The sequence below is a fragment of the Phragmites australis genome, chromosome 10 (genome assembly GCF_958298935.1).
Source record: "Phragmites australis chromosome 10, lpPhrAust1.1, whole genome shotgun sequence".
NCBI lineage: Eukaryota > Viridiplantae > Streptophyta > Magnoliopsida > Poales > Poaceae > Phragmites > Phragmites australis.
The window spans coordinates 27,343,267-27,354,382 of NC_084930.1; the positions used below are offsets into that span (position 1 = coordinate 27,343,267).

The window sequence follows — 11,116 nt, forward strand, 5'->3', positions numbered from 1 at the left end:
CAATGCCAGAAAAAGTGAGTGGTGGCAGCCTGGCAGGAGTGGACACCAGCGAGTGGTGACCTCACTAATTCGCACTTGACAGTCGACAGAAGGACTTGATCAACTATGTTCGTTTCGTTTTAGATTCCTACAATTGGGGTGCCCTACCATAACTTGCTTAAGTATTTTTGCAAATTGCAATAATTGCTACTACCTCCGTATCACTATGTTTGTCCAGTTTGCATACCTAGACGTCACAAAGGTTAACTACTTCTTTACCGAATTTGATCATTCTTGTTCTTATTAGATATATGTAGAATTGATCTATCTAATGGGTGCAAGTTTAATATAATTATACTAGATAATACACATGTATTGTGCCGCCTAGGTAATGCGGATAGGAAACATTGTGTGAAGGAGAGTAATTTCTTACCGAGTAGCAGTATCCCTTCAACTAGGTTTGAGATTGATGTGTGGAGTATCCCTTCAACTAGGGTAGATATATTTGTAAATTGCGATCTTACAAACTTATGAATAAAGTAAGAGATACTTTCAGCAATCAAATCACATAGAGATTTATACAGGTTCATATCTCTCATAAAATAATAGCCATGCATTTTATTTTTTTTGTATTGATCTCTAAGACTGTTTATAAAAAAGAGTTCATGTGTAGCCTAGATAGATCTAAATCTAGTTAAAGGCTCCTTACGTGTAGTTATGGAGAGTTGCTGATGCTGATCGAGATCACACAAGGTTTGAAGGCTTGAAGCTTTTGTAGGCTTGAATGGAATTATCTTTCATAGGATCCCTGATTCCGTATATTTTATATACATATATATATGTATGTATACATATATATATGTATGTATATATATATATATGTGTGGGGGGGGGGGATTTTTTTAGAGATAAACTTTCTTATTTATGAGATATATTTTGAGTACTTACGAGCAATTTCTATACATCTAGGGATTTCCTGTCCAGTCACAAAGATATACGCTGAGAATATAGAAAACCATAAAAGATCTTAATACGGTAGTTTGATACTACCCATTGTCACTAATGTTCACATACTGCTCATGGACCCTAGAACATCCGTGCCACGCTATGCCAGACAGAACCTAAAGAGGTAGGGGTAAAAACATATCGGATTTTTCTCGCCCATCCGATGGCCCGAACTATTTTAGATGCTAATCAAATATCCAAAAAATTCTTAGATCTCAGATAATTGCATCAGATATCAGATTCGGATGTATGAAGCCAAATATCCGTCAGATATTGGATATCCGAGAATAAATTTGGATATATCTAAAAACTATCCGACAACTATCTAAATCTATCTTTTGAAGCTTTTAACTTTTTTACATGAAGTTGGATGAAGACAATCTTTATATAAAAATTGAAGCTCTCAATGAGATCTATAAGTTTGTAATTAATGTTTTTTCATTTAAAGTTATTAATATGTTTAAATAATTAATTGAAGCTCTCAATGAGATCTATAAGTTTGTAATTGATGCCTTTTCATTTGAAGTTATTAATATGTTTAAATAATTAATTGAAGCTTCAACCAATATATTAGAATATATTATTGATTTGCTTGTTAGATCTTTAATATAGTTGGGTTTTTGATACGTGGAATCATAACATATGCAATATATATAGTTGTTGCTTTTACTCAATATCCAAATAAATATTCGTGACTAATATTATCGGTATTTGACTCGTCACATATTCGATTCATATCGATCCGTATTCATAACCGAGACTATATACATCCAGTACCATCCGTATCTGCTCCAATTCGGATGAAAAAATATGAAAGAATATATGATCAGCGATATCAAGCACCAACATTAGGCTAAATCAACGGCCACTAGCCCACTCTAACGCACGCAAATATGGCGGCAGGCGGCAGCATCAATCGTCGTCCACACGATCGATGCATCGAGCCGGCACAAGCAGCCGCCGCCGCCGCCGCCGTATCTTCCAAACAGGAATCGATGCCATGACAGTTACATGCCTGCAGAATATATTTCGTTGGAGATACATATGCCACAAGTGGTCAGGGCACTGTGTTTCTATGTGGTGCACCCAGCAATTGACCGAGATGAGTTCTCGGCGGTGGGCGCTTCTGATTGCGATGGGTCGAATGGAACTGCATTTTTTACAAAGGAAATGGGGAAAAGTTGGCATTTGCCTCTCCATCTAGCCGCTGTTTGGAAATGTGGTTTAGAATCTAGATTCCTAAGATTTAATACAAACTTGAACTAAATCATGTGGTTTAGGATTTGCCGCCCTTGTATTTGGACGTATGGATCTAGGGAAAAGAGTCGTCACATGAAGAAGAAAAAAAGACCTACTGAACTTAGATATCTTGCTACTTGGAAAGAGTATTTAGATGCCAATATTGATGTTAAAAGTGATAGAGCAACAAAATTGAGAAAAGATATGAAGAAGAAAGGAGAAAATACCCACCAGTGCGCTAAAATACTAAGATTTGTTCGGAAACAGGGAAACGTAACCGGTGTCGTATGTGACTGAAGAGACGAAAGGGTCAGTAGGTTCCAATGCACCTGGCCCATTGTATATCTGTGTCCGTCGATGTTACTCTCTATGATGCATAAAACCTTTGTTATGTACATTGGACTTGATTGTCGGCATCGTGTAGAACGAGTAACAGCGTGCAGATCAAGAGTAATAACTCCTCCGGTCAAAATTAGTACATGTCATCTTGTCTTGTGCATGCAACTAAGATAAGAGCTAGCATATAATTTTTAGCATAATTTTCTATCCATCTAATAAATAGTAGCATATATAGTATCGCTATACTTAGACCTTAGTGGGCATAACTTTATACCCATCTATTCAACAGTAGCATATATACTGCAATTGGTGGACAGAATTTCCTAAGGAACTTAAACGACAGTTTATACAAAATAAATAGGACTTGAGAGAGCATATACCTTCATCAATCCTGGAGTCGTACATGCAGTAGACTTGATTTTTGGACTCCGGTGAATTGACAGCCACACTGGAGAGGTATGGTTGATGCTTCGCTAGCACATGCATGAAAATAGAACCTACAAACGCAATTCACCCGTGGATTTAGGATGCGGGGACCGAATAGAATAGGGTTCTCCTCATCCGACTTCAGATATATCTTCTGGTTTAAGCGTGCTCTGAAAGTGGCCATTAATAAGTGTGTAATGGTACATTGGATGACAAAACTAGTCATTAGCTGAATATATTATGACAGAATTCCAGCACACACTTCCACAGAAGATTTGGACTACAAAAGTAAGCTATGATTTGTGATTTCGATGTTTCATGTTCGAGTCATATAGTAGCTGCACCTAAGGCTAAATGCTGCAGCTTGAAGATTTATGAACAAGTATGAAAATGCCACTGAGAAAGATATATGTAACAGCGTATCCAACTGTACAACTGCCAACTGCAACAAGCTACAGATATATGGGAAACAGTAACTTAACCAACGCAGATTAACCATCGAAGTTTTTTTTTTTTTTTGGCGGGGATTAACCATTGAAGTTGATAGGGTGAAATTCCTCGTTGGGTTCTTCCACTGGTTGTGAAGAAAAGGGCATGTCAGTGCAGTGCAGAAATCAGTCACGCACGCCAGGTGGGAACAGATAACAGCATCACACTAAGGAATTCAGCAGGAACAAATATACCTGACATAATGAACTGATGACGTTCTTCTACCTGCCCTTCTCATAGCGTGCTGATAGAAACGAGTGCATCTGCTGCTAGGGTGACAGTGCCGCTAGCATCAACACCTTGAATCGGCATTTTCTTGTTTGCTCCACAATGGGCAGCTGAGTTACTTGACATCACGTTTTCTGCACAGGACCAATAAAGAAGTTTTTGTGTGCCGACAAGATACATGCAACCTGCAAAACTCATGTAAAAACATCAGGCAGCATACTCAGGGTGGAATCTTTTTGCCCTTCAGTTGTCAAAATTGCAGAACTATCAGGGGATTTCAGAGCTACGCTTGTTGCTGCACAGTGGATGGCTTTTGCTCTCGTGTCTAACCCTGGAGGCTGACAGTTTGCTTCACTCGACAATGGAGGTGTGCAGCTTACTGGAATCCTAGTTTTTGTATCAGAATGCTGAGCTTGAAGCATCACACTTTGTACATGGACTTGAGGCATCTTACTTGTACTTGATACTCGAAGGTGAGGCACCATACTTGGTACACGGAGGTGAGGTGCCATACTTCTTGCACAAAATTGACGAAGCATACTTGGTGACTCGAATTGAGGTGATACGCCTGATGTTGCAGTGTCACTGCCTCCAGCATCTGGATATGATGAGTTTTCAGGTGCTATACCTGTTGGAAGGGGCTCCAGGACTTCCGGTGTTGTACTTGGCACAACATAATGTAGGCCTTTCATAATGAGAGATTCAGAGTTTTCAGGTGTTGATCTTGATACAACAGAATTGTGCCTTACAGAAGCAGAATTTTGTGTGAAGGGAGCATGGTTATTAGATTCCATACTTGATCCAACAGAATTGCAGGCAAAGTTTCCAGGCACTCACCTCGGAACAGAAGAGTGATTTGTAGGCCCCATTACCGGCACGAAAGGATCATGGCCCTCAGGACAAGGTGCTGAAGAGTTTTTAAGAGACATACTTGGGCTGGGAAAATCCAGTGGTTTTAGTGCAACACTTAATAGCGGAGAACTTCCACATGTGGAATCATTGGGTTCACATTTCACAGGCACTACACTTGGTCCTAGAGAATCATAACCACGAGTTGCAGATGGAGCATGCCTACTTGTTGTATCCATGCAGATAGAGTCCACTGCTGTATTTATAGTATCAGTAGCTACTTTTGCAGTAGACTTGTACCATAGAGATGGCTGCAACAAGAGATACAAACAGCATATAATAAGGACATATGTGTGCCAGCAAAGATATGTAAGATTGCCAGATCTAGAGGACAGCTGGACAGGCATGCCATTTCTTCAGCAGGAACATGTCCGTAAAAATGCGGTAGCATGCACAAATAATAAGTACATGAGTCAAGTACGGATTTAGTGCCAAATTGCTAAAATCTCATGCATACATGATCATGGTGCAGTTACACCTTCCACAATTTCATTCACCAATGCACTAATCTTATGCACTTGGTGGTCACTCTAACACAAAATTATATTGAACAGAGTAAAAAACATTAACCTATGTTCCCTCTATTCTGTTTTATATGTAGTTTTCTCCATCTTCTTCCAAATTATAAAGCATATGTTGATGTTTAATCCTCTTCGCCCCCATTTACCACATCCTCTCCCACCTACATTTATATGTAATGCTCTCACGAACTATTCTCTCTCCCCTATTTTCATGGTATTGAAATAAGAAAAGCATGGTCATATTCTCTTCTCTTTTTCTTGGTTATACCCTTCTTAATACTTGTGCCTATAACTTGAAATAGAAGGAGTACAAAATTATACAGAAACTATTCTTAGCATGGTGATGAAATGATGACTTAATACTGTCAAAGGGACCTACACTGCAGTTAAGTTTTGTCAGGGAATCCACAAGCAATTTCTCTCCAACAATTATCATCATTTTCTTGACCATTTCTTCACGAGTAATCTTGTTTTCCTGTCAAGTAGAAAAATAAACTGTTTCAATGAAGACACAAGCAAACTGACTGCAAAACTAAATGACAATCAACAATAGACAGTATATACTGTCAAAATGCACCTTCAACTCTTCATGGTGAAGAAAGAGCAATTCCCTTGCTACAGATGATATACTTCCCTGAATTGTTTCAAAGAGCACTTTGAACGATATCCATGGAGAAGTTGGCCCTTCACTAGATTTACAAATTATCTACACAGAAGAATTTCCAGGCTAAATAAGAAATATTTATTTCTTGTAATGCAATGCTAGTGTCTTTCAACATGAAAAACACAAAAGAGGCAAAATTTAGCAGTAAAGTTTAATTTCTACAAGCAATCCCTAGCATCATTTACTAAAGAGTAAGGATGTATCCTAGTAAGAAAACAAAGCCTGCAGCTTCTGTTGGGAAATACAACAAAGAAGAGTTTAAGGCGCCTCACAGGCTGAAGAGTAGAAAGATTTATGCCTTGTTTCGGAGGTGGGTGGAACCATAAACCCTTCTGACCCAAATATTCTGAAAATAAATACAGCAAAGAGAGGTCAGGCACACTGTTTCAGAGTGAGTACACAAGATTACACTACTAACTCTTAAAACCACTTGCTAAGCTTGTTACCTTTAACCTTTGGGGCAAGCCTGAAACTAATAAGATATTCCAAGCAAATATGAGTGCTCAGATGTGAAGTCCATATCAAATAATAGCTTGGATTCGAACAATTATCAGCACCTGAATCATATATCTCGGTGCTAGGAAACTACCTTGGTGATCCAGGCTTGATAGTTCCCATGTTACCCAATATTGCTCGGCACAGCAACATGTACTGTACCCCATTTTCGTCAACATCACAAAGACCGACACTACAAAATGATGAAATGTGAAGTAAGAAACAAGTTAATTTCCACATTGACACCCCATGTTTCTTTGTTTCTCATAGTTTAGAGCATAGTTTAGAGGAAGGTAGAACAAATAGTCAGCCATTATTGTAGAATTAAAACAGAACATTAAAACTCTAGAGTGTATTCAGAACCTGGTAAAGGTACGGTTTTCAGGTGAAAGATAACTCCCAGCATCCAAATCAGCATGCCCAGTTGTATTTTCAGTGCTCACAAAACCATCCATTAAAATCCTAACTATGTCTTGCTTCCTAGATCCAAGCCATCCATATCTTGCATTTGCAGCACCACACTTCTCGCTTGTCAACCTGATCTGTCTTTCAAATGCTTCGAGCCTGCACTGTGCAGTAATATGCTTTGGCGAGAAATGGTGAATGTGAAGTATGCTGTTTGGCATCGCAAATGGACCCATACCAGAGAGGAAAAGGTTCTGAACAAACATAAAGCTTTCACTTCCTCTTTCAACAGGTACAATTTTCTTACGTAATATGTCTACAGTACACGAATTCTGTGGAACTGAAGGGATAGTTTCAAAGACAACTTGCTTCAGCACTTCAGATGGAGACTTTACAGCTTTATCCCCAGTTATCCTTCTTGTACTGCCTTCAACGGTGCTCATGTACAATTTTGTGGATTCATCGGCTTCCTCATCAAAGAATACAGAAGGAAAAAACCACTTGCCTGCACCATCAATCCATGCAACAGAATGCTGCTTTTTTGTTTTTAGATTCACCAAGGTCATTGATAAGAAATCAACAAGAAGAGGCTGATCGTCCATCACAACCACAACACTAGATTTGTCACCCTTGAATGCATCAACAAGAGACTGCACTATTTGCTCAGGGAAATTGCACCATGAACCTTCTTTGTAAAACACAACACGACTAGGTACTGTGCTTTTCAGGTAATTGACGCAGTCATTAGCAACATTAGGTTGAATGCAGCATCTGTGAGCCTGTGTAAAAGATGGCGTCCTGCTGTCCACCTTAGAAGATACATTCTCCACTTCAGAACGACGGGACCTGGAATCTTTTGTCAGGCAATCATCAACAAGCTTTCGCTTCAGGCATAAAGCATTGGATTTTTGCAGCACATCCATGGGATGGTTTGGTCCCTAACAGAACCACAGGGAAACTGAGCGAAGAGGTGATCCTAATATCATATACAATTTACACTTCTACCTTCACCATGATTTCATAACAGTATAACACAATCCTGTAAAGGTAACAGTGAATGAATCTCATATAAAGTACAGAATACAGGAATGATAACAGAAACTAGAATCACAAAGAAATTATGCAAGTACAGTTATTAGCATTCGATTGGTGCATGTTTTTCAAAGAGGCGGTACCTGGGCGTTTTTTTATCCTCAATATTCTCTTTTCGGGTTCTATAACCAAAGAAATTGTGCAGCTGAGTATTCAATTACAACCAGTTTCGTGCATATCTTGGTATGTCAAGCATCCGACAGGAATAGAAGAAACAAGGTACTGGTATTTTAAGTTGTCAAACTGTTCTTGTAAAGAACTGTCCTTAGAGTGCAGCACACTTGAATAAAAATCATCAGTGCACAACAGAAACAACATATTATAAATGACCAGAGATCAATACCATCTAAAATTCGATTTGACAGGAGACACGAATCGCTTGCGAACAGTGACACGATCGTGCATTTGATAGGAAATACGAATGGGTTTACGTGAAGAAATAAACTGAAGAAGGTAATAATTTCTTCACAAGCATCAGTTTCAAAAAATTAATAACAACCCATCAAATCCATCGGTTTCACATCTATACAACGAGGTGAAGAATCCGCTAGGCAGATCGTGATACATAGCAGGAAACAGAATTAACGGGAATAGCATCTCAAAGGTTAGCAAACATAACTTGTACGGACAACAGAATGAAAGAAACAGCCATTGCACAGATTAAACAATCTAAATTTCAGTGATTAAGCGAGAAACTGTTCCAGAAAGCTCGCGAGTTACACCAAGCAACCATCACGGCACCAACAAGTTAACCGCAGTACAGGAATAACAACAGAAGAGTTTATTACACTCTGAGAGACTGAAACTGAAACAAACATCAGCGTTTACTGGACATCCTACCCAAAATAACAGTAGAATGAACAACTAAGAGGTCTTGAATCTTTTGTCGTTCTTATGAATAAAAGAAAGATAAACCAGCGTCCAACGAAAGGGGTTGGGGGTGGAAGAGCTCGAGAGGGAGATACCTCGCGAAGGGGAGCGGAGCGGGGGGGGGGGGGGTGGGGTGCAGAGAGGAGGAGGGCCTAAGCATCCATCGGCGGAGGCGGCGCGGCGGCGGGAGTGGGGTCTGGTCACGAGGAGGGACCCTCCGCCGCTTCGACGGAAGGTGGGAGGCAGCTGAGTTGGGCTGTACACGCGATGCGGCAGCATGCCCGGCCCGTCTCGGCCATGCGTTTTGCGGCCCGCAAGGCTAATATCTATGGTGTAGAATAATATGGTAGTGTTATTTTACATTAATAGTGTACAATAACATGGTATTGCTATTTTACATCTATGATGTATTATTTTATAGCTACTAAATAAAATGTTAGTAGTACCATTTGTACAATTGGCAGTAATAAGTTATCGTCGCTCGTTCACCGAGTGAGAACCAGATGTCTCCTGATGAATAGGTGAGACCTTATGGGCCCCGGTGCTCACAGAATGTCTCACTCATTCAGCAGGCGCGTCGGCACTCTTGCTGATATAAAGATTATGGGAACTGTACAGCATAGATATGAAGTTCTATACAGAGACAAAAAAAGGAGAGTGGGGGGGGGGGACAAGTGTGAGAGAGTTATCCAAGCCGATGTTACTGTACAAGTTATGCTCCCATGTGATTATCGCGTGTATCGTGACAAGGATGAGGACTCGAATATGCATCTCCTACTACTTCAAGAAGGAAGGTCTGTTCAACATCTAGAACTATGAAATCTATAGTTTCAGAATGTATAGATCTTTCATGAAGGAACCTGGGTCAGATTGTGTTTTTATTCCTGATCCCTACAAGATGAAGCACAAGACATAATGGTGCCGAACTACAAGGCTCCGTAATGACATGGATGAAGTAAAAACCAGGCGTCGCGTGAAATGATGCAGCAAGTGCAACAGAACCAGTCACACTTACAAGAAATGCGCTGCTGGTGACCCGAGTATTAACCCCACAGAAGCAGGTCCTTCCGGCTCATGTGTAGATGGGAGACGTCCATGTGGTTGTCGATCGTCTGTTTCATTGAATTATATATTGTAATTCATGTTGTGATGGATATTCATATGAAAAACATTGTAGTAAATTATTTTAGTACTGAGATTTCTAGTATGTTTGAGGTTGTAACGTGTTACGTTGGTTTTCATGAACATATTTGTGTACACTTTGAACTTTCAATTATATGATATTATATTTGGGTGCTTACTTGTTACTCTATATTTGATTCCTTATAATATTGTAAATAACTTACAGTAAGCAAATATGGCACAGTTCGAGCTGCTTAACCCTTAACTCGACCTTAGGCACAGCTCGTACTGCATCGTGGTGCAGGCAACAGAGCTCTCGGTACTATGACCTCGTGTGTTGGAGGAGCTCATGAGGGTTGACGCGCATTGGATCCCGAGGTTTGTACAATTTCAATTTAACGTTGTATACAACTTGTTTTGCATATTCATCGCTAACTTTGATATGTTGTAGGTTGCGTGCTGCTGGGCTACTTTTGAGGTGCCGGCCGGTGGAGGTGGACGCGTTTGTCAGGGCGGTCGCTTGGTTTAGCTACTACCGGGCCCTACTTGCGGCACTTGTCGACAAGTGGCGTCATGAGATGCACATGTTTCACCTCTTGTGCGGCGAAATGCCATCCACGCTCGAGGACGTATCGCTTCTGATGGGCCTGCCTTGCGCAGGTGCCGCTGTGGGGGCTAGGGACGTTGGTGTGGGGTGGCACGACGACCTGCTCGAACACTTCTCCGTCATTCAACGGAGGAACAACATAGCCCCACTTAGGGTTTTTTTGGGATCGAGAAGCACGGACCGATAAAGGCTTTTCTCGGTCAGTTTGTGGTAAGTAAGTCTTGAACTAATTTATCATCTTCTATACATTACTAATGGATGAAGATGTTAGTAATTGTTCCATTTTTTACAGGCGGGCAACATCCACCCACTGGCAAGCAACAAGGATGTGTCCTGCTACTTGGAGGCGTATCTCCTGTAGTTTTTCGGGTGGGTCATATTCACCGAGACCCACGATAACATGGTCCATACACCGGCCCTGGCCACCATAAATAACCCATGCCTGAACCATCGGTACACCACTCCTCCCTCACATCTCTTAGCTGCAATATTTTTCTTAACTCCAACAAGCCCCACCTAAGAAACATTGGGAGACTTTCATCCCATAGGGGGTTGAATCACTGATGTTTTTCTATGGCGACCCTGTAGGCTTCGCGAGTTTCAAGACATCTCCTATACCTATGGCAAATACTTCTTAATATGTGCCAACTACTAGTACGACCCGTCTCGATATGAGTCATATTACTACCCACCGTTATAGTGGCATAGATCATTCTTGTGATAGTT

The 11,116-nt window shown here is 40.5% G+C and overlaps 1 pseudogene; it reads right to left on the reverse strand.

The window, feature by feature from the left end:
* Nucleotides 1-3,262: 3,262 nt before the first annotated feature.
* Nucleotides 3,263-8,950, reverse strand: LOC133930527 (inactive poly [ADP-ribose] polymerase RCD1-like; annotated as a pseudogene).
* Nucleotides 8,951-11,116: the final 2,166 nt, after the last annotated feature.